The 23422-nt window shown below is 49.0% G+C and overlaps 1 protein-coding gene across 1 annotated transcript in view; it reads right to left on the minus strand.

Annotated features, from left to right (window-relative positions):
* Positions 1-23422, minus strand: part of LOC122816235 (synaptonemal complex protein 2-like) — a 486002-nt gene that overhangs the window by 223243 nt on the left and 239337 nt on the right. The window lies entirely within an intron of this gene.

Consider the following 23422-nt stretch of genomic DNA (forward strand, 5'->3'; position numbering starts at 1 on the left):
ATATATATCTAAATATAAGGTACTGGGGTGGACTAAAGTCTCAGAAAAAAGGTAGAAAAAATTCACTTACCAGGAGCTGGTAAAAAGTTACCTCATGAGCGAAGCGGCAAACGAGATCTGGGTAATCTCCGCCTTGCATCATGGGATATGGGGCTGCCTCGAGCTGGTGGAAGTGACTCTTGAGCTTAGCAAGTGCTGAGTTGAAGCCAAGGATCGGCTCCGAACCCATCCAGCAAGAATGAAGGCGAGATTGACAACTTAACATCAATGGAGTTCAGGGTAGCCAGCTGAGAGTTTATTTTGTCCTTAAACCCCGTAGCAGAAGGATCCTGTACCGTTTCACCCAGCTCTTTGAGCGAGTCTCTCTGAAGGCGGGTGAAATGACATAAATAGTTCAGCGATCGCATAGAAAATGTCGCTGAAGCAAAGGTCCGCTTGCTGTACCTGTCCATGGTCCTGGACTCTTTGTTAGGAGGATGAACAGATACAGAAGGATCAGCTAATTCCTTCTTAGTGGCTGCTGCTACCACCATAGCATCAACTGAAGCACCTTTGGTGAGAAAGGATTTGTCATCTGGTGCAGAAATAAATTTAGAAGGCCTCCTAGGGGTAGGTTCTATTAAATCAGGAGCTGCCCACAACTTTCTAGCCACTACCTCCATTAGTGAGTCGAAAGGGGGAGACACCCAGGAGGTGGAAGGGCGAGATCCAAAGGCGTCAAGGTAAACCGACTCGTCCTCGGAAGGTTTGAGAGTGGACCAATTTCCCCTCTGTCTTAGGATCTCCAGGATGTCTGAAAAGGAGACATCCTCAGAGGGGGATCTGGGGGAACCCTCCGACTCATCCAAGTTGGTGTCCGACGTGACAGACTCGGGGGAGTCTATGTGCTTCCTCTTGCACTTTCTTTTCCTAGGGGGTTCCCCTGAAACTTCAGGGGAGCCCTCGGAAGAGGAGGAGACACCCAAAGTGGGTACCCTATGCTTTGGATCTCTGCCGTCGGGTATAGGAGGGTGGCCAGAGACCATAACAGGCACTACAGAGGGAGGAGCTGCAGAACTTAACCTTGGAGTGGACACTGGGTCCAGCACACTCATCACCTCGAAGGCTCCCCTATCATACACCAAAGGTAGCCCTGGCTCCGAAGAGGCCGGAACCGCCCCCAGAACCGACAGAGAAGGCTCTGAGAATGATGTTGGGGTCGAACTAACCAGAGCCGAAGCTCCGAGAGGGAGAGCGGGGTCGGACAAGGGTCCGATGCCACTCGCCCCCTCGGAGCCGACAATGGAGTCCCGGTGCCCGGACCTCTCCACGGACGGAACCAATAAAGAGGTCGGAGCGAACGACACCGGAGCCGAAGGAGGAGGTATCGGCTCCGATGTGGGCAAGGTCACAGTTCCGACGAACTCCGGCTCCGAACTCGAGAGATGAGTCGGAGGAGGAATGGATAACTGTATCAAAGGAGCCACAGTCTGGTGAGATGGGCTCTGAAGCATTTGGGCCAGTGCCTGAGATTTTATGAGTGTACTGACCACCCTCTCGATGTCGTGGTCAGACAGCCTGGAAGACCTCGATGAATGAGTCCTATGACTCCGCTCCGATAGGAGAGGGGACCTCGGAGCCGATCTGACGGAATCTAGCGAAGGGAACCTAGAGCGCTTGCGCGCTGGGGTCAGCTCCGATGATGGTTTCGAAGCAGAACCCACTTTGCTCGCCTCGGAGCCAGACGGAACCGAGGTCGGAGCCGTCTCGACAACACCAGCCCTCGGCTCAGAAGCTGGAGCCGAGGGTTTGGCGGTTTTTGACGACTTCCCCGAGCCAGACTTGGACGGAGAGTCATCAGGCTTTAACAAGCCCCTTAGGATGAGCTTGTTACGCCTCTCCTGCAGGACTCTTGAACTAAATCAGTGACAAACGGAACAAGAGTCCTGCAGGTGTAAAGGCCCCAAGCAGTAGACACAAAAAGTGTGACCATCTGTCAGAGACATTTTCTGACAGCATGAGTCACACTTCTTGAATCCCAAGACCTTAGCGTTCTTGGACATAAGTCCTAAATACAGAAAAACACAGTAACACAGTCACCCACACACTCACTCAACTTATACCCAGAAAGGAGTTAAGGGGACTGACTAAAAACACCCACACACACACACTCTAAGGGGTGGGGGAAACTAGGTAGGCCCGATTATAAAAATTAACTAAAAGGAAGGGAAGAAAGTCTACAAAAGGGTTGAAATAAATAAAACTATCGATAGGGACCTAAAGTAGGAAAACTATCTGGAAACTATCTGAAAAATAGTTATATTGAAAAAAATTCTCTTTTACTGACCTGAGCCGGTAAAAAAAGGCAACCTCGCAGCGAAGCGGCAAATGAGACCTGGGGAGTTAGCGCATGGTATTGTGGGATATAGGGCTGCCTCGAGCCGGTAAAAATAGCTCTTGAGCTATAGTATAGGCCAAGTCGGAGCCGAGGATCAGCTCCGAACCCATCCAGCAAGAATGAAGGTGAGAATGACAACTTAACATCATATAATCTAAGCAACATTACATCAATTATTCAGTTCCTGCCCTTTTTTAAAGATACATCTTTTTTAAACCATCACTTACGACATAAGCAATCATACATTTATATAAATGAAAACAAACCACACTGACACAATCCTAGATGCAATCATTTTACATCACAAATCATACTGGCACACTGCCAGTGCAGACATTATACATCACTTATAATCTATCCAATCATTTTCAGTCAAACATTACATAATCTACCCAATCATTTTCAGTCAAACATTACATAGCTCATTTAAGTCCTGCTTTCTTTTAAACCTCATTCCTCCCTTGTGTGTCTTGTTCCCACAATTCACATTTTTTCCCATGTAGTTTTTTCCTACTCTTTTCTAAAGATCTCAATTCCAGTTGTTTTATATCTGTTACTATATTCACTACTTCTTGTATAGTTGGTTTAGATTTTGATTTCCATTTTCTAGTAACTACTTTTTTGCAGCAAGTAGAAACAGTAAGGGCTTACCAGGTCTATGCAATTCTGATTCCATATCATAGCTCAGAAAAATAATTTCCTTTGTCACACCAATCTGCCTACCCAGTATCTCCAACAGTGCATCCTGCAGAGAATCCTTAAAGTCCACCAACGCCCCACAATCCAAGAAAATATGTTCCCAATTACCGCTTTCTTCCGCATCACACCTCCAACATTTGCGGTCTACCTGAGAAAAAATTCTCTGGACTCTACTTGGATTATAAAATATATATGTAAACATTTTCAAGCAAAAATACTAAATCTTCTAGATTTGTTGCATATTTGGGAGACATACATATGTTCTCCTATTGTTTCTTTGTGAATTGCTTATCCAGTCTCTCTTCCCAATCCTTTACCTCCTTTGTTTGATTCTTATAGTTATCATGCAATATTTTATATGCTCTATTAATTATTACTTTTTTAATGGCAGCTTCTCTTCTAGATTCTACTAAACATCTACAAGTGTTGGTCTTTCATGTAGAACTCCCTATTTCTTTCTCTTTGCCTATACTCTGATATCAGTTCTTGATATGGAAGGCAATCTCTAGCCTGCAGTCCAAATAGATTATTGGCACCTTCCCATTCTATTATCTTTCCCTCTCTAGTTATTTGCTCCCAATACCTAATTTCCTTTACCAGTTTTCTTCAATAAATTCCAGTCTCCTCTTACCTATTGTCTATATCCCTAATAGCAGTCATCCCTATCAGAAGAATCTCCTTCCTCCATTCCCATGTTGGATTAGTTCTTAGGATACTTTCTGCTACTTTATAGATATAATGTTATGTATGATTATTGTTATTCTCCTTAAAGGCCTGCATCCAAAATTGCAGTCTATCCTTCTTTCTAAAGCTAGCCCCCTGTTTTATCATCATCGCTTTCCACTTTGAATTATAGTTTTCTGCTTGTGCTATGTATAGGAACCTTAACTGTGCAGCTCTGAAATACCGCTTCAAATCAGGAAATCCCAATCCACCTTGTTCTACCCCACTTGACTCTTGTCATCTTCTCCTCCCAGATAAAGTCCTTCAGCTCTTTATTAATTGCTATCCACAACCTCTCCTCTGGTTGATAAAAATATACCTGACCTGTGTATAAGACTAATGGGACTAAAACATTTTAACTGCTTGCATCTTACTATCCATATCCATATAAAAAGAAGTTATGTTCTTACCATAACGTTTCATGTGGAGTGTTCATCTCGTCTTTGTTCTTACACATGGGTGTCGGAGCCGATCCTTGGCTCAGAGTCGGACGCTTATCAAAGCTCTGCATCCAGAAGAAGCTCGAGACCAACCTATCTCCCACAATTCCCTCTGCCTTTACCTCAGATCTAGTTTGAAAAACAACACCAGATCCAGCACAATAAGGTAACATCCATATATACATATACACAAGGAGCGTAGCTCAAACTAGTAGCACAAGAAAGAGAGAGAGAGAGACCAGTAGCATGAGATAAATAGACCAGACATCTAAACTGGACGTTCTTCCTGACCTGAGGGTGGGAGGGTGGGAATGTAAGAACAAAGGCGAGATGAACACTCCACATGGAACGTTATGGTAAGAACATAACTTCTTTATGTGAGAGTGTTCAATCTCGCCGTTTGTTCTTACACATGGGTAGCGTCCCTAGCTCCGTGACCCTGAGAGACTCATGGAAGAACGTTCCTGAGCACAGTGGAACCAAAGGTTGCTCTATCCTTGGAAATTCTATCCACTTTATAATGAGTGATGAACGTATGTGGTTTAGACCAAGTGGCGGCCGCACAAATAGTGTCCAAAGGTAGGCGGGCCGCATGAGCCAAAGATGTGGAAACTGATCTAGTAGAATGTCCCTTTGGTTTGGTGGGCAAACGTTGATTAGCAGCAGCATAAACAAAGGTAATAGAATCAGATAGCCATTTGGAGAGAGTACGCTTCGTCACTGCCATGCCCTTTTTGTTGTCCACAAAGGCTATAAAGAGCTGGTCTGCTTTTCGATGATCTTTCGTTCTATCTAGATAGAATCTGAGTTGTCTATGAACATCCAACTTGTGCAACATATATTCCAGCTTATTGGAATGATTTTTGAAAAATGTGGGAAGTTCGATGGATTGATTAATGTTGTTGGCTGAGCAAACCTTAGGGAGGAAAGAGGGGTTGGTGCGTAAAGATACCCTGTCTGGGTGAAAAATTAAATATGGCTGTTTAATGGAAAGAGCTTGAAGTTCCGACACTCGTCTGGATGAAGTGATAGCTACTAGAAAGAGAGTTTTCCAGGACAAGAATTTTAAGGAACAGGAAGAGGCTGGTTTAAAAGGTGGTAACATTAGCTGAGATAAGAGGAGGTTTAGATTCCACGGAGCTGTAGGAAACCTGACTGGTGGTCTAAGATGAAAGGATCCTTTCAAAAAGGCTTTACAAAGCCTATGAGCCATAATAGGAGCTCTATTCTCTCCTACATGAAAGTTAGAAATAGCAGCCAACTGAACCCTCAAGGTGGCAGTAGAAGCTCCTTGGTGAAACAGCATGGATAGGAACTCTAAAACTTTGTTTAGTGGGGCTATTAAGGGATCTAAATGTTGTGGAGTAGCCCAGTGAACAAAACGTTTCCACTTACTAGTGTAAATTTTTGTAGTGGAAGCCTTATGGGAGGCTACTAGAATGTCTTGAACCGCCGGAGAGAGAAGATCAGACCTGGCTAAGAAGGGAAACGGAGCAGCCAAGCTGCTAACCTGAGGGACAGGAGCAACGGGTGAGGAGCTCCTGACGAATGAGTCAGTAGGTCCGGCACCGGGTCCAGGATCCAGGGCTCCCGTATTTGGTGTGCTTGAAGAAAGGGAAACCAAATTTGACGAGGCCAGAATGGGGCAATGAGAATTACAGTCCTTTCTAGATCCTTGGCTTTCTGGAGAAATCTCGGTATCAGAGGTATAGGGGGAAAAGCATACAGGAGACCCGGGGGCCAATCCTGAATCAGAGCGCCCCTGGGGACATCCCTGGAGGGGGTAACAGGGCAAAGTAGCTTCTGCATTTGGCGTTCATTGGAGACGCAAACAGATCGCAGCAAGGCTGGCCCCACTTGCGGAAAATCATTTCCGCTATTGTCTGATTGAGGGACCACTCGTGAGGTAACAGGATGGCTCTGCTCAACCTGTCCGCTATAACGTTGGATAACCCCGGGATGTGCGTTGCTATCAGAAAGCGACCCGTGGACTCTGCCCATTGCCAAATTCTCATGGCCTCTCTGCATAACTGGTAAGACTTGGTTCCCCCTTGTTTGTTTATGTACCAAACTACGGACATGTTGTCCGTTTGAACTGCAATGGTCCCTAGAGGTAGAAGGGAGGAAAAGTGTTGCAACACTAGAAACACTGCCCTCATCTCCAGGACATTGATGCGCAGGTTGTACTCTAGATTGGTCCATTCGCCTTGGACTGTCTGTCCCTGAAAGATGCCCGCCCACCCTATCAGGGACGCGTCCGTGGTCACTGTGGCTGTTGGTGTGGGTAACACAAACGGTCGGCCGCCGATGAGATTGCAATTCTGTAACCACCAAGACAGGTGTGCTTTACAGGTTTTTGTAATGTGAATTTCGTGTGTCAGCGGTAACTGTTGGAACGTCCATTGTGCGAACAGCAGCCATTGGAGAACTCTCATGTGTAGTCTTCCGAAGGGAGTTGCAATGAGGGAAGCTGACATGAGTCCCAAGACTTTCAGAACTAGTTTGGCTGGGGATTTCTTGGACAACAGAAGTAGAGATATGTGTTTTTGTAGGGAAGCTATTCTTGCTGGGGGGAGTCTTAGAAGCAAGGAACGGGTGTCCAGATCTGCCCCTATAAATGAAATATGCTGTGATGGCTGTAAGGCAGATTTTTCGAAATTTATCGAAATCCCTAACTGAACACAAAGGTTGAGTGTGTAGTCCCTGGCCTGTATCAGTCGACGCTCGGTGGTGGCGGTAAGGAGCCAGTCATCCAGATACGGAAACACCCGGAATCCTAGGCGTCTCAAGTGGGACGCTACCACTGCCATGCATTTGGTGAAAACCCTGGGGGCTGAGGTTAGACCAAAGGGCAGGGCCCGAAACTGAAAGTGGCTGGCTCCAAGCCAGAAGCGCAGGTGATCTCTGGACGCTCTGGCCATTTTGATGTGGTAGTATGCGTCCTTGAGATCTATTGAGCACATCCAGTCGTCCTTCTGTAAGAAGGGAAGGATCGATTGAAGCGTGACCATCCGGAACTTTTCTTTCTTCACAAAGGTATTGAGATTGCTTAGGTCTAGAATTGGCCTCCAGTCCCCTGTCTTTTTTGGAACTAAAAAGAACCTTGAGTAAGTTCCGAATCCTCTTTGGTCCGCCGGGACTGGTTGGATGACTCTTTTTTTCTAGCAGCTTTGAAATTTCCATAGCTGCAGGTTCTCGCAGATGGGGCGGTACATCTGGGAATCTTTTCTGTGGTAACGGGGGAATAAGAAATGGAATTTTGTAACCTCTGGTAATAATGCTTTTTACCCATCCGTCTGAGGTAAGATTTTCCCAGGCCTGAGGGTATAAAGCTAAGCGACCCCCGACTGCCTCCAGAGCAGAACAGTCAGGCCTCCATTCAGGAGTGCTGGAAAGGCTTCCCAGGGATAGTATCCCTGTCGCCTTGGTTCTGCGGACCCCCTCTGCCGCCAGGGCGACGGCTTCCACCTCTGCCCCCCCCTCTGCCTCTGGAGGGGGCATCACCCTGTGTGCTTTGGGAAAGAACCCTGGGGTTTACGAAACCACATTTTCCCACCTCGTTGCCCTTTGGGGTACGGTCTGGATGGGGTGGAAAAACGGACTCCGACACAGACAGAGTCTTTCCCTCTTGCTCACACCGGGTAAGGGTCTCCTTTACTTTAGGGCCAAAGAGAGTGGCACCATCAAAGGGGGCGTTAGTAAAGGAAGACTTGAAGGCTTCCGCAAAGGAGCATAGGCGCATCCAGGATTGTCTACGAAGAGCAATCGCTGAAGCCGCAGCCCTACTCAATCCTTCGGCTGCATACGAGATAAGCCTCATGGACGAGTTTACAATAGATGTAAGGGTATTGAGCTGTGCTGTAACCTTATCCGAGACAGCAGCATCTGTAGTACCCTGGTGGGTATCTCCCAACTCTCTGACTAGATCCCTCTGTAAACGTGTGAAATGTGTCAAATAGTTCAGCAATCGCATGGAAAAAGTCGCTGAACTGAAAATGCGCTTCCTATATCTGTCCATGGTCCTAGAATCTCTGTTAGGTGGATGGACAGACGAGGAAGATTCGGACATCTCCTTTTTCGTGGCAGCTGCCACCACCATAGCGTCCATTGGAACTCCCTTTGTGAGGTATGCCTTATCCTGAGGGGGCCGTAATATATTTATTAGGCTTTCTGGGAACTGGCTCCACTGTGTCAGGTGTCTCCCACGCCCTTCGAGCGATTAAATCCATTAACTCGTCGAAGGGTGGAGTGACCCAGGAGGAAGAAGGGCGAGCACCGAATGCCTTCAGCAAGACTGACTCATCCTCAGAAGGGGGTAGGGCTTGCCAATCACCTCTCTATTTTAGGATCTCCAGGATGTCAGAGAAGGAGACATCCTCCGAGGGTGATTTTGGGGACGCTTCTGACTCATCCAAGTCAGTGTCTGATGTTAAGGACTCTTGTGGAGAATCCAAGTGCCTCCTCTTGCACAATCTTTTCCTCGGGACATTATCGGGGGGGCATCCGATGAAGCCTTCGAGGAAGAGCGGGCTCCCTCTGGGAGCGGCTGAGACACTGGTGCTCGACGCTTTTGAGTAGCCGTAGGTGCAGAAGAGGACAACGGGCCTTTATGAGAGGGAGACGTTGCTTCTGCTGATGTAGTTGTCTGGGAAGACAAAACGTTCCTCATAAGGTCGAAGGCCCCCGGACCCCGAGCCGAGGAATCCTCCGGTTCCGAAGAACGCGGAGGTATCTCCGACGCGGAAGCCAAGGGCACCGACCCCGAGGACGGAGCCGAGGTGATCCGTGCCGAGGCACCGAGAGGGAGAGTCGGCACCGAAATTAGAAGTTATGTACTCACCATAACGTTCCATCTGAGTAGGTGTATTCATTTGTCTGCAACCTGTGGGTTATGGATCCGATATCGGATCCGAACCGGCATAGTTTTCCAGCTATGGATCCAAGCTCTCAGCTCCTCCCCTCACCCATAATGCCCTGCTCTACCCTCATGACCTCAGATCGAGTTTGCCAAAGCAACAATACCCTCAAAAGGGTAACACGGAATATGCAGGAAACTGAAAGGCCAGGGGGATAGGAGGGCGGGATGGTTGCAGACAAATGAATACACCTACTCAGATGGAACGTTATGGTGAGTACATAACTTCTAAATCTGAAGTAGGATATTCATTTGTCTGCAACCTGTGGGACAGAGTCCCCAGCTACCTGAATCTTGGGCGCCATCATGGAAGGATATTCGAGCACCGCGAGCCAAAGGATGCTCTACCCCTAGATGCAAGATCCAACTTATAGTGAGAAATAAATGTATGAGATGAAGCCCACGTGGCTGCTGCACAAATATCATCTAGAGGAATCCTAGCCTTGAAGGCTGCCGAGGTAGAAACTGACCGGGTTGAATGGGCATGAACACCCCGGGCCTTCCTGACGCTTGATAAGCCAATAAAATGCACTGTGAAATCCAGCGGGACAGAGAAACTTTAGAAATTGGCTTGCCCAAATTGAATTTTGCAAAGGAAATAAACAGCTGGTCGGATTGCCTATGACCAGCTGTCCTGTTGAGATAAAATCTAAGTTGCCTGTGAACATCTAGTGAGTGTAGCTTATATTCACCTTTGTTTTCATACTTAGGGAAGAAAACAGGGAGGTTAATGGATTGATTGATGTTTGCTTCAGAAGCGATTTTAGGAAGGAAGGACGGGTTGGTCCTGAGGGAGACACGGTCCGGATGAAATACCAAGTAAGGAGGTTTAGCTGATAAAGCTTGAAGTTCAGAAACTCTCTTGGCTGATGTAATGGCTACCAAAAAGGCTGTCTTGTAGGACAAGAATTTGAGATCCACCGTGGCCGCGGGCTCGAAGGGGAGCGGTCAAGGCCTGTAGGACCAAAGAAAGGTCCCAAGGAGGAACTGCTTGCTTTATAGGGGCCTGAGAAGGAAAGTACCTTTAAGAAATGTTTTGCACAATTTGGCTGACATAAGAGGATTAGACTCATGACCAATGTGATAGTGAGAAATTGCCGCCAGTTGAACTTTGACTGTGGAACTGCTGGCACCATCATTAAAGAGAGAGGTTAGAAAATCAAGCACTACAGGGAGAGGAACCGTGAAGGGATTTAGGCCTTGCCGCTCCGCCCAAACAGAGAACGTTTCCATTTGCTTCGTAAACCTTTCTAGTGGATGGTTTATGAGCCGCCACCAAAATAGCCTTTACCGGTGAAGAAATACCGAGTCCTTATCAAGAGTGGAACTGGAGCAGCCAAGCGGTCAGCTTCAGGTTGTCCAGGTTCGGAGGAGGAATGCAGGATGGATGGGATATCAGATCCGAATGGGATCTAGAATCCAAGGAGGATTCACCGAGTGAGACCTTAGGAAGGGGAACCAGATCTGTCGAGGCCAGAATGGAGCAATGAGAATCATTCTGCAACCCACCCGAGAGGCTTTCTGAAGAACTTGCAGCATCAGAGGCAAGGGTGGATAGGCATACAGAAGACCGGGTGGCCAAGCATGCACCAGAGCGTCTCTTGGGGTACCTCCGGAGGAGGTATTAGAGCGAAAAACTGTCGCACTTGGTGTTTGAGGGAGAAGCAAAAGATCGCATGAAGGGGTTCCCCACCGTGCGAATATGCGTTCCGCTACTTGACAATTGAGAGACCACTCGTAAGGGGTCAGAATGGTGCGACTGAGCTTGTCCGCTAGGATGTTGGACCGACCGAATGTTGCTATGAGAAAGCGATTGGTGGAAATTGCCCATTCCCAAACTCTCATGGCCTCTCGACAAAGAGGGTAAGACCTTGTTCCCCTTGCTTGTTGATGTACCAGACAACAGACATATTGTCCGATTGAATCGCAATTGTTCCCAAGGGAAGAAAGTCCTGAAGTGCTAGCAACGCTAAGAGCACTGCTCTCATCTCTAGAACATTGATATGCAGTAAGGTCTCTGAATCGCTCCACGTGCCTTGGACTGTCCGGCCCGCAGTGCCCCCACCCGAGGCGGGAGGCGTCCGTGGTCACCGTGGCGAGAGGGGAGAAGCACAAAATGGGCGACCCTCGTGGAGATCCGGGAGTGGAGCCACCACAAGAGGGACCGCTTGCAAGCCTTGCTGATCGCTATGGGATGATGCATGGGAGAGCAAGGTATGACCACTGTACTAAGAGCGCCCACTGCAGAATGCGCATATTGAGCCTGGCAAGAGGAAGAAGTGCTATCGACGGCCATGGACCCTAGAGCCCTCAGGACCAACTCCGCTGGAACAGAACATGAATGGAGAATGGCCCGCACCTGGAGCTGCAGATTTAGAACTCTGTCCGCAGTGAGGAAGGCTCAGAACTCCTTGTGTCTAGTCTGGCCCCTATGAAATCTAAGAGCTGAGTGGCCAGGTTGGACTTTTTTGTATTTATTGTGATGCCCAGAAATGGAGCAAGATGGAGAAAGGAGTCTCGCGCCGAGAGAAGTAGATGCCTTGTTGGGGCGGTAAGGAGCCAGTCGTCCAGGTAGGGAAAGACCTGCACCCCCTGAAGCCTCAGGTGGGCCGCTACCACTGCTAGTACTTTGGTAAACACCCTGGGGGCTGTGGTGAGACCAAAGGGAAGGACCCGGAACTGGTAGTGACTGGCTCCCAGCCGGAAGCGGAGAAACCTCCTGGAGCACCTGTCCATTAGGATGTGGTAGTACGCGTCCTTGAGATCTATCGAGCACATCCAGTGGCCTTCTCCCAGAAGGGGGAGAATAGATTGTAGAGTGACCATTCGAATTTTTCTTTGGGGACTGCCAGATTCAAGAGAGAGAGGTCTAAGATTGGTCTTAGTTCCAAGTACATTTTTGGCACTAAAAAGAATCTGGAGTAGAACCCTGATCCGATCTGGTCTGGGGGAACGGGCTGGATGGCTCTTTTCTCTAGCAGATGGCCAATTTCTGCCAAAGCGGCCTCCCTTTGACCGGGTGGTACGTCTGGGAGGGACTTCATCTTTGGAAGGTGAAGGAAAGGAATGCGATATCCCCTGGATATGATTTGGAGAACCCAGCGGTCCGATGTTATGGACTCCCATGCCGCTAGGTGCCCTGAAAAACGTCCCTCGACTGCCTCCAGAGTAGAGCAGTCGGGCAACCCCTCAGGGTTGCTGCGCGGGCCGTTCAGAGAAAGGTTCCCTGGACCCGAAGTTTCTGGGAGCCCCTCTGCCTCTAGGGCGGCCTCCTCCCTGTCCTCCTCTGCCACGGAAGGACTGGTTGTCCGGAGCAGGCTGGGACTGCTGCGACTTCCGGAACCACATCTTCTTCTGACCCTTTTGGTTCCTAGAATAGGGCCTCTGGGGTGCAGAGAAGCGGATTCCGACGGCAGACAGCGTCTTCCCGTCCTTCTCGCTCTGGGTCAACGTCTCGAACGGTCTTGCCAAACAGAGCAGAACCATCAAAGGGGGCGTTCGCAAACGACGCCTTGAAGGGCTCAGAAAAATCGCAGTGGCGGAGCCAGGCCTGAGGTCTAGTGACCAGTCCTAACCCCGCAGCTCAAGCGGCGCGCTCCGTAGCATGGGAGAGTAGCCGCATAGAAGTATTTGTGACTGACCTAAGAGTGGCCATTTTGGTGGAGTGCAGAACTCTGTCCTCCTCCGAAATGGACTCAGGGGGGGATGCAGCGTACTCCTTAATAAGGTCTCGCTGCATCCGAATAACATGTGCCAAATAGTTCAGCCCTTACCGAGAAGGTCGCCGAACTGAACATCCGCTTCCCCAAGCGGTCCATCATCCGAGACTCCTTGCTCGGTGGGTGGACTGAGGGACTCTCCTGAGCCAGTTCCCTCTTTGTGGCCGCCGCCATCAACATGGCATCTACAGGAGGCCCCTTACTCCAATGGGTCCTGTCGGAAGGCGGGCTAAGGATTCTATCAGGTCTTTTGGGAATTGGCTCCACGGTGTCCGGTTCCTTCCACGCCCTGGTGGTAATAAGGTCCACCAGGGGTCGGCAGGGGACACCCAAGAGGTAGACGGGCCCGCTTGAATGCCTCCAAGAACACGGACTCGTCCGAGGAAGACTTGGGGCAGACCACCCCCTAATACGGAGCATTTCCATGATGTCTCCAAGGAGACATCCTCGGGGTGACCGTGGGGAGCCTTCCCTTCCTCCAAGTCCGTGTCTTCAGTGAGAGACTCAGGGTAGTCAATGTGCCTCCTTTGCACGTATGCTGAGGAGCCTCCTCTGGGGGCTGTCAGAGGAGTCCTCAGCAGCAATTTGCTCCATGGGAGCAACTTGGGGCACAGAAACGGGCTGTCCCAGGGCCGGATGGTGGAAGCCTGGCCCAGTGCAGAGGGAGCGGGACGGAGCCGGCAAGTGCCGGGGTCCGGAGACCCTCAACAGAGCCCTCTCCACTACATCAAAAGCCGAAGGGGAGCCGACCTCGACCAAAGGATCCGACAATCGGCTCCCTCGATCCGAAGAGTGGATCGGAGCCGCGCCAAGCACTCGGATCCGAAGGACAGTGCGCCCGACACAGACGGCGCCGGCGAGCACTGATCCCCGGATCCGGCTCGGATCCAGGCTCCGAGATCGGGTCCGACGCACTTTCGAGGCAGGGTCGGATCCGGTACCAAGTACTATCGGCTCCGACCTCCCCGGCTCGGCTGCTCGGCTCCAGTTGCTCCGAACCCGGTAGCGGGTCGGAGAAGGAGCAATAGGCTTGAAAAGGGTGTTGAGCTCCCCGGAGGGGAGGCAAGAGCACTCCCATCTGCATCTGGGCCTGGATGAACCTTCTCATCATCCGTCCAGATCAGCATCCGAAGGCTATGGGTAGATCTCGACGAGGCTACCGAGGTAGGCCTGGAATGCCTCCTCGATAGCCTCGACGGAGATCGGGTCTCCTCCTCCTCGGGACCCGTGAGAAGCAAACAGGGACCGGAGCCGAGAAGGAGGAGACCGAACCGACAACGGAGCCGGGAGAAGCCGCTTAGCTGGCGGGCCGAAACAGAGGTCTCGCCCGCCGCTGGTGCTTCTCCTCCGTCCTTTCTAGATGCATCCTCTCCTCTCCAGAAGCGGGAGTTTGAGTCCCGGAGCAGGAGGGGTGCCACAGGGGAACAACTGCAGCCGCAGGAGTCCCGAAGGAGCGGAGGTCGGAGCCGAGTCCGGCGGTAAAAGACCCGCCAAGACCAGCTTGGACCTCCGCTCCTCAGTGCCCTGGGGTTGAACCCTGCACAAATGGTACAACCAGATGTGAGGTGTTCAACCCCAAGACATCTTAACACGAGTGTGGCCATCAGCGGAGAGAGCTTATGGCCACACTCGAGCATTTGAAAATATAGACTTAGGCTGTTCAGCCATAATCTATAAAAACCCAAAGTTACTGAAAAGTAACTTAAACAATAAAAGAAAGCACACAGGCCTACACACACACTCTACGTACAGCGAGGGGAGGGAATAAAAATTATTACTGTAACTTAAAATACACTTAAAACAGTCTATATAAACGGGAAACCTACTACTTTCACACAAAAATTATTAAAGAAAGAAAAAATTCTCTATTTTTCAACAAGAAAAAGTCTACTTAGCTGAGAGCTATGTATCCACATCTAGTTACCAGCGCGGCAAACAAGATCTGAGGTCATGAGGGTAGAGCAGGGCATTATGGGTGAGGGGAGGAGCTGAGAGCTTGGATCCATAGCTGGAAAACTATGCCGGTTCGGATCCGATATCGGATCCATAACCCACAGGTTGCAGACAAATGAATATCCTACTTCAGATCATCGGTTCGACTCTCAGTCCCGGAACCAAGGATAGATCGTCGGCTCCGCGAGTCCAGTAGTGGTTCCGACGGAGTCGAGGTCAACGGTGCCGACCGAGAAAGAGACGGTTCTGGCACCAAGGGCTCCACTATCAGCAGATCAGCGTCTCCCAGCTCCGAGGGCTGAGTAGGTCTCGGAGGAGGATCGGATGGAGACAAGGGAAGGCCTTCGAGTCTCGACACCAACTGAGAGGAGACAGCAATGAGTTTGGACAGGGCCGTGTTCTCCATCAGCTTCTGCACCACACGATCTACATCGGTGTTGGAGAGAGGTCTGGAAGACCGCGTCGAAGGAATCGAGGACGGTGCCGACCTCAAAAGAGCCGGAGGTGGAAGCTCTGTCACTGGTTCCAAGACCTGAGGTTCGGTAGCAGACAGTAGTTCGATACTCGGTCCCAAAGTCTGTGGAACTGGTGAACGAACTTTAACATAAGTACTTGGAGCCGATGACCTGGGCTCCGAAGTCCTCAACTCCTTCGAGGATTTAGAAGTCTGGTCTGACTTGTCTAAAGCCTCTTGGAAGGCAGGCTTTAAAAGACCTCTGTCCATAAGCTTCCTGCGCCTATCTGTCATGACCCTTCCACTAAAGGAATGACATATGGAGCAGTCCTCCTGAAGATGGAGAGATCCAAGACAGTAGACACAGGAGCTATGGTTGTCGGTGACAGACATCTTCTGTCTGCACTGACATCTTTTAAAGCCTGACTTAACCTTTTCTGACATAACAGAGTCGAAAAATTGTCACAATATACAGTGCAAAAAGAACAATCACTACACTTAATCTTAGCCAAAGGCCGTGAAGCGATGATATTAAAGTGATTAGTAGTAATATTAGGTAATATCAAGTAAATTTAGCAGTCGAATCCATGTTTTAACAAGTGGGGTAGGCCCTAGGTATCCTAACTAAATATAAATGCTTTAAAACACTAACAATTTAGTCGATGGGAACGAGAGACCATACACACACACACACTAACAAGTCTAACAATTCTAAGAATTTTTAGAAGAAAATTCTATCAGAAAAAAAGCTTTATCTTATCTGAAGTTGGCTGAGAGCTCTTCAAACGATGTGATCAGTTGCAGTGGCAAACTAGATCTGAGGTAAAGGCAGAGGGAATTGTGGTAGATAGGTTGGTCTCGAGCTTCTTCTGGATGCAGAGCTTTGCTAAGCGGCCGACTCGGAGCCGAGGATTGGCTCCGACACCCATGTGTAAGAACAAACGGCGAGATTGAACACTCTTACATCAAGAAGTTATGTACTCACCATAACGTTCGATGTACCGTATATGCTCGCATATAAGCCGAATTTAGAACTATAAAATACAATACTGAAATCAGGGGGTCGGCTTATATGCGCATAAAACAAAATGAATGCACCAGTGGCGAGCCGTAACCAAGCTAGAGCTACCGGTGAAGCCGACGTCATCAGTACACGGTCTGATTTCTTAGAAATAACACGCTCAAACAAAGGCAGTCGTAAAGAAATTCCCTTAAATCACATTATCTACCGATCACCTTGGCATCACCGCTAGCCCCAGCCTTGGTTACGGATTGCCACTGGTGTGCACACAAAGCTTGAAAGCTTTTGTATGCATGCATAGGCATGAAGAGGGAAAACAGTTGGTAGGCAGCGCAGCGCGTGGGAAGGGGGACGAGGGTCACGTGGCTTATAGGGGAATAGCAAAGTGTGCTGAACTTTGATAATTTTAGTTGTAAAATTATTTGTGCAATACACCATGCCTGTAGAAAAAAGAAAACGTATGTCCCATACTGCTGACTTCAAGCTAAAAGTGATAAAGGCTGCTGAAGAAACAAGCAACCTGGAGGCAGCAAGAAAGTTTGGTGTAGATGAAAGCAATGTCAGACGATGGAAAAAAGGATACATCACTGGATATTGCACCTAAAAACAAACGTGCGAACAGGGGACCAAAACATGGACAGTATCCAGAAATGGAGAAGGAGATCTTCGAGTGGTTTGAAGCCCAGAGACAAAATGGATATGGAGTGTCTCGGCTAAGTGTTCGTTTGCAAGCCCTCAAGATTGCACAAGCCAAGAAATATGAAGGGTTCAATGCTTCCACAGGTTGGTGTACACGTTTTCTGAACAGACACTCTATAAGTTTGAGACAGAGAACGAAAATTGCACAAAAATTGCCATCACAATATGAACATAAACTTTTGGATTTTCAAAAGTATGTTATTGATCAAAGAAAGGCTGGTGACTTCCCTCTCTGCAGAATTGGCAACATGGATGAGACACCCATGTGCTTTGACATGCCCAGCACAGTTACACTCAACAAAAAGGGTGAAAAAACTGTGCTGATCAAGACGACTGGGCATGAGAAGACTCATTTCACCGTGGTATTGGCCTGTACTGCAGATGGGGGGAAATTACCTCCAATAGTAATATTCAAGAGAAAGACTCCCCCAAAGGATAAATTCCCTAGTGGTGTGATCATCCATCAACACCCAAAAGGATGGATGGATGAAGAAGGAGTGAAGAAATGGCTCGATCAAGTGTGGGTGAGGAGAAACGGAGGCCTGTTGAAGAAACCTCCTCTGCTAGTCTGGGACCAATTCAAGGCCCATCTAACATTGAAGGTAAAGAGGAAGCTCAAGGAGGAAAAGACAACTCAAGCGGTCATACCCGGAGGCTTGACTGGCATGCTGCAACCTCTGGATGTGAGCCTAAACAAGCCATTCAAGACAAAGATGAGAAACCTGTGGACACTATGGATGGCGGAAGGCAAAGCTGATTTGACTGCTAAAGGCAATTTCAAGCGACCTTCCTTGCCTACAGTTGTGTCGTGAGTGAAGACAGCATGGGATGAGATTCCTGCAGAAATGGTACAAAAGTAATTTCTGAAATGCAGCATCAGCAACAAATTAGATGGCACTGAAGACGACTACCTGTGGCAGGAGGAGACTCAGGAAACAGCCTCAGACAGCAAAGATGATGCAGAACCAGAGGATGCAGATGAGGTACTGTGGGATGATGACCATGTTCAGTACACAGAAGAGGAATGGAGAAAGCTGTTTGGGGAGTCTGACGATGAGGGTGATAGTGACAATGATTTTGAAGGTTTCTAATTATTTGTAAGAACACTACGGTAAATTATAAACAGAAATGTGATAGTTTTTTGTGAATAAATAAAACACAACAAAAGAATTTTCGTCTTTATTCATATCAAAATGTATAATTTTTTCTAAATATATACTTCGTTAATCATCAGTTGTGAACAACTTATGAGCGGAGGTTCAGATATTATTATAGCAAACAATGTGGAAAGACCAGAACACATTTTTGTGTCATTCCAAAAGGCTTATATGTGGGTTTTTGCAAAAACTGGCCATTTTAAAGCAGTTTTAGGGGGTCGGCTTATATGCGATGTAGGCTTATATGTGAGTATATACGGTATGTAGTCCATCTCACCTCACATTCTTACCCGTGGGTTCGGAGCCGAATATCGGCTCCGACTCGGACGATTTTACTAGCTCAAAGTCTCTCATTGGCTGTGCTAAGCGGGTATCCCATGGTGCACTGCTCCATATCCCCAGATCTAGTTTGCTGCGAAATCATTTGTACTCCATACACACATCACATCCATATAAAGAATAAGCTAAGCAAGGGGACTCTGTAGATGACAACCTAACCTCCAAATCCTCCAGGAAGGGGGAAGGTGGGAGGGTAAGTAAGAATGTGAGGCCAGATGGACTACATACATCGAATGTTATGGTGAGTACATAGCTTCTTGATGTTATATATTCCTATCTCGCCTACATTCTTACCCGTGGGACAGCGTTCCTAGCACCTAGATCCTGGGTGGCTCATAGGAAAATACGCCTGAGAACTGTGGAGCCAAAGGAAGACCTGCCCCTGGAGACCACGTCCAATTTATAATGAGAAACAAAAGTGTGAGGAGAAGCCCAAGTAGCTGCAGCACATATATCATCCATTGACAATCTTGCTTGATAGGCTGTGGATGTAGAAACAGCCCGAGTAGAATGTGCCTTGACGGGAAATGGCAGATTTTTACCTCCTGCTTGATAGATGAAAGAGATACAACTGGCTATGCATCTAGACAGTGTGACCTTGGATACTGGAGAACCCATTCGGTTTTCCGAAAAGGAGACAAAGAGTTGGTCAGATTTCCGGATATCTTTTGTCCGGTGTAGATAGAAGCATAACTGTCTATGTACATCCAATTGGTGAAATCTAAATTCTGCCTTGTTAGAAAAGTGGGGGAAGAAAACAGGCAGCTCAATGGACTGATTCATGTTAGACACGGAAGCCACTTTAGGAAGGAATGAGGAGTTTGGTCTAAGAGAGACCCTATCTTTATGGAAAATTAAATATGGGGGTTTGATGGAGAGGGCTTGAATTTCCGAAACCCGCCTCGCTGAAGTGACTGCTGTTAAGAATGCTGTTTTCCATGTCAAGAATTTCAATTTGCAGGTAGCTGCAGGCTCAAATGGTGGCAAAGTAAGGGCTTGTAGGACAAAATTGAGATCCCAAGGAATGATAGGTTCGGACACCGGGGAACGAAGCAACAGAATACCTTTGAGGAATGCTTTGCATAGTCTATGTGCCATGAGACTAGGTTCATTCGCTACATGGAAATTAGATATCGCCGCCAGTTGAACTTTGATGGTGGCTGATGCGGACCCCTGATGGAAAAGCATAGATAAGTACTCCAGAACTGAATCTATTGGAGCTGTGTAAGGATCAATGCCTCTAGTATATGCCCAGATAGAGAAATTTTTCCATTTACTAGAATAAATCTTTCTAGTAAATGGTTTATGAGAGGATGATAATATATGGACCACTTCCGGTGAAAAATTATGAAGTCTGACTAACGGAAGTGGAGTAGCCATGCTGTCAACCGGAGGGTCATCAGGGAGGGGTGGAACTGTCCCGACATGTGTGTCATTAAATTTAGTGGAGGGTCCAGAATCAAAGGAGTGTCCACAATGTATGGTTGAAGAAAGGGGAACCAGACTTGACGAGGCCAGTGTGGAGCAATCAGAATCATTCTGCTTCCCAAGGATTGTGCTTTGTGAATCACCCTTGACAGCAGGGGAAACGGAGGGAAAGCATAAAGCAGACCGGAGGGCCAATCATGAACCAGAGCGTCCCTGGGTGATTCCCCCTGTGGGGGGATCAGCATGAAGTAGTTGCTGCATTTCGCATTGAGAGGGCTGGCAAAAAGGTCACAGCAAGGCTGACCCCATCTGCTGAAGATTCGCTCTGCAACCAGGCGATTCAGGGACCACTCGTAAGGCATCAGGATAGCTCTGCTTAGCCTGTCCGCTATCATGTTGGACTTCCACGGAATATGCGTTGCCACCAGAAACCATTGGGAAGCTATTGCCCAATGCCACACTCGCATAGCCTCTCTGCACAGAGGGTACGACCGGGTTCCCCCTTGCTTGTTGAGATACCACACTACTGACATGTTGTCTGAGTGTATCGCAATTGTCCCTAGAGGAAGAACCCTCTGAAGTGCCTGCAATGCAAGAAGCACTGCTCTCATCTCCAGGACGTTTATATGCAAATGTATCTCATGTTCTTGCCACGTGCCTTGGACTGTCCTGCCTTGATAATGTCCCCTCACCCCATCTGGAAGGCATCCGTGGTCACCGTGGCAATAGGGACAGGTGGAACGAAAGGCTTTCCCCCATTCAAATTGTTGGTGCACAGCCACCAATGGAGGTCCTGCTTGCATCTGTCCATGAGTAAGATGGGATGAGATAGTGGGAGTCTTTGGAGAGACCATTGAACAAAGAGGAGCCATTGAAGAAGTCTCATGTGTAATCTCGCTAGCGGGACCAACATGATAGTTGCTGCCATGGTCCCTAGGAGTTGGAGAACCAGTCTTGCCTTCGCTTGTCTCAGGGGCATCAGCATGTGTATCTGTTGTTGTAATACTGTGATCCTTTCTTGTGGTACAAATGCTCGCACTCGAATGGTGTCTAAATCTGCTCCTATAAAGGTGACACGCTGTGAGGGCAATAAGGCAGATTTTTTCCCAATTTATTGTTATGCCCAACTGGTGACATAGATTGATGGTAGTGTCCCTGGTTTGAACTAGTTGATGCCTGGTGGGGGCAGTAAGGAGCCAGTCATCCAGGTACGGAAACACCTGGAATCCCTGACGTCTCAAGTGAGCCGTCACCACCGCCATACATTTGGTGAACACCCTGGGGGCTGTGGTGAGACCAAAGGGCAGGGCTCGAGACTGGAAGTGACTGGCTCCCAGCCGGAAGCGTAGATGACTCCTGGATGTTCTGTCCATTTTCACATGGTAGTAAGCATCCTTAAGGTCGATGGAGCACATCCATACCTCCTCTCCCAACAATGGGAGAATCGATTGTAGTGTGACCATACGGAACTTGGACTTGTGAACGTGATTGTTGAGCTGGCTGAGATCTAGTATGGGTCTCAGGTCCCTTGTTCTTTTTGGCACCAAAAAGAATCTTGAGTAAGTCCCTAATCCTTTTTGGTCTGCGGGGACATGCTGGATAGTTCCTTTTTCTAGCAGCTGAGAGACCTCTGAGGCTGCTTGATCCCTTTGACTGGGTGGTACGCCTGGGATTTTTCTGACTGGCGGGGGTACTGACGAGAATGGAATGAGGTAACCTCCGGAAATTATCTGTAATACCCATCGGTCCTGGGTAATTCTTTCCAAGGCTTCCGGATATAAGGAAATTCGACCCCCGACTGGCTCCGGATAAGCGCAGTCGGACACACCCTCAGGAATGAGAGTATGGAGAACCACGGAAGGAGTCGTGGTCTACCGAATTAAGAGGGCCCCCTCTGCCTCTGGGGCGACGTCTCCCTGAATAACCCCCCCTCCCCTGCCTCTGGAGGGGGGTTCACCTTGTGCGGCAGGAAAAAAACCTCTGTGATTTCTTGAACCACATCCCCCCCCCGCTGGGCCTTGGGATAAGGCCTAGAAGGAAGGGAAAAACAGACCCCTACGGCAGACAGGGTCTTTCCCTCTTGCTCGCACCTGGTGAGGGTGTCTTTCACTTTGATCCCAAACAAGGAGGAACCATCAAAAGGGGTGTCAGTGAAGGAAGACTTGAAGGCCTCCGCAAAGTGACATAGGCGCAGCCAGGCTTGCCTCCTAAGGGCAACCCCTGAGCTTGCTGCCCTACTCGCTCCCTCGGCTGCATACGAAATGAGCCGCATGGATGAGTTAACAATGGAGTTGAGGGTAGACACCTGGGCGTTAACCGACTGAACCACCGCCTCAGGAACGTTACCTGCAAAAGTATCTCCTAACTCTTTGAGGAGATCTCTCTGGAGCCGAGTGAAGTGAGACAAGTAATTCAGCGACCGTAACGTAAAGGTTGCTGACGAGAGGGTACGCTTCCCATACCGGTCCATGGTCCTGGACTCCTTGTTAGGAGGATGGACGGATGAAGAAGACTCTGCTACTTCCTTCTGGGTGGCTGCCGCCACCACCATGGCATCTACAGGAACACCTTTAGACAGAAACTCTTTGCCCTGGGGGGGGCGGAAAGAAACTTGTTGGGACGCCTGGGCACGGGCTCCACAGAATCAGGGTTCCCCACACTCTTCGACAAATCAGGTCAAGGAGTTCGTCGAAGGGTGAAGACACCCAGGAGGCGGAGGGTTGAGCACCGAAAGCTTTAAGGAATACTGACTCCTCCTCGGAAGGGGCTTTGGAAGGCCAGTCACCTCTTTGTTTCAGTATCTCCAGGATATCGGAGAAGGAAACATCATCAGAGGATGACTTGGGGGACCCCTCCGATTTCACGAGGTCAGTATCAGAGGTGAGGGACTCGTCTTGGGATTCTATGTGCTTCCTCTTGCACATTTTCTTTCTGGGGGGGCTCCTCAGGCACGAACTCCGAGGGACCCTCAGAAATTTGGGGACCACTCGTGGGCTTATCCCTAGGCTCTGGTGCTCTGCTGCCCATGGATGGGTGGTGAACAGAAGCTCTCACCGGAGTGGTGGGGGACAGAGTGACCGACCCACCTGATGTAGCTGATGACCTGGCCAGTGCGGTCCGCATAGCCTCGAAGGCCAGCCCCGCCGAGTCCAAGGAGCAATCAGTCTCTGAGGCCATGACAGGAATCGGAGTTCCCCGAGCCGAAGCACCGAGAGGGAGACTCGGAACCGAAATAAGTGCAGAGATGTCCCCCTCGGGCCCGACCGAAGAGCCCCGAGTCCCGAGCATAGGAACTGGCCTAGAAACATCACGCGGCACGAAACACTCTGGCTCCGAAGACAGAGATGCGCTCGGAGGAGGAATGATCGAAGAAGGTGTCGGGATGGGCTCCAGAGCCGACTGGGTCAGAGCCGAAAACAATTTTGCCAAAACCGGTGACTGGAGGAACTTCTGAACCACCCTATCCACATCCACATCTGAAAGGGTCCTGGAGGATTT

The sequence above is a fragment of the Protopterus annectens genome, chromosome 12.part0 (assembly GCF_019279795.1).
Source record: "Protopterus annectens isolate FY-2018-M chromosome 12.part0, PAN1.0, whole genome shotgun sequence".
Lineage (NCBI taxonomy): Eukaryota > Metazoa > Chordata > Ceratodontiformes > Protopteridae > Protopterus > Protopterus annectens.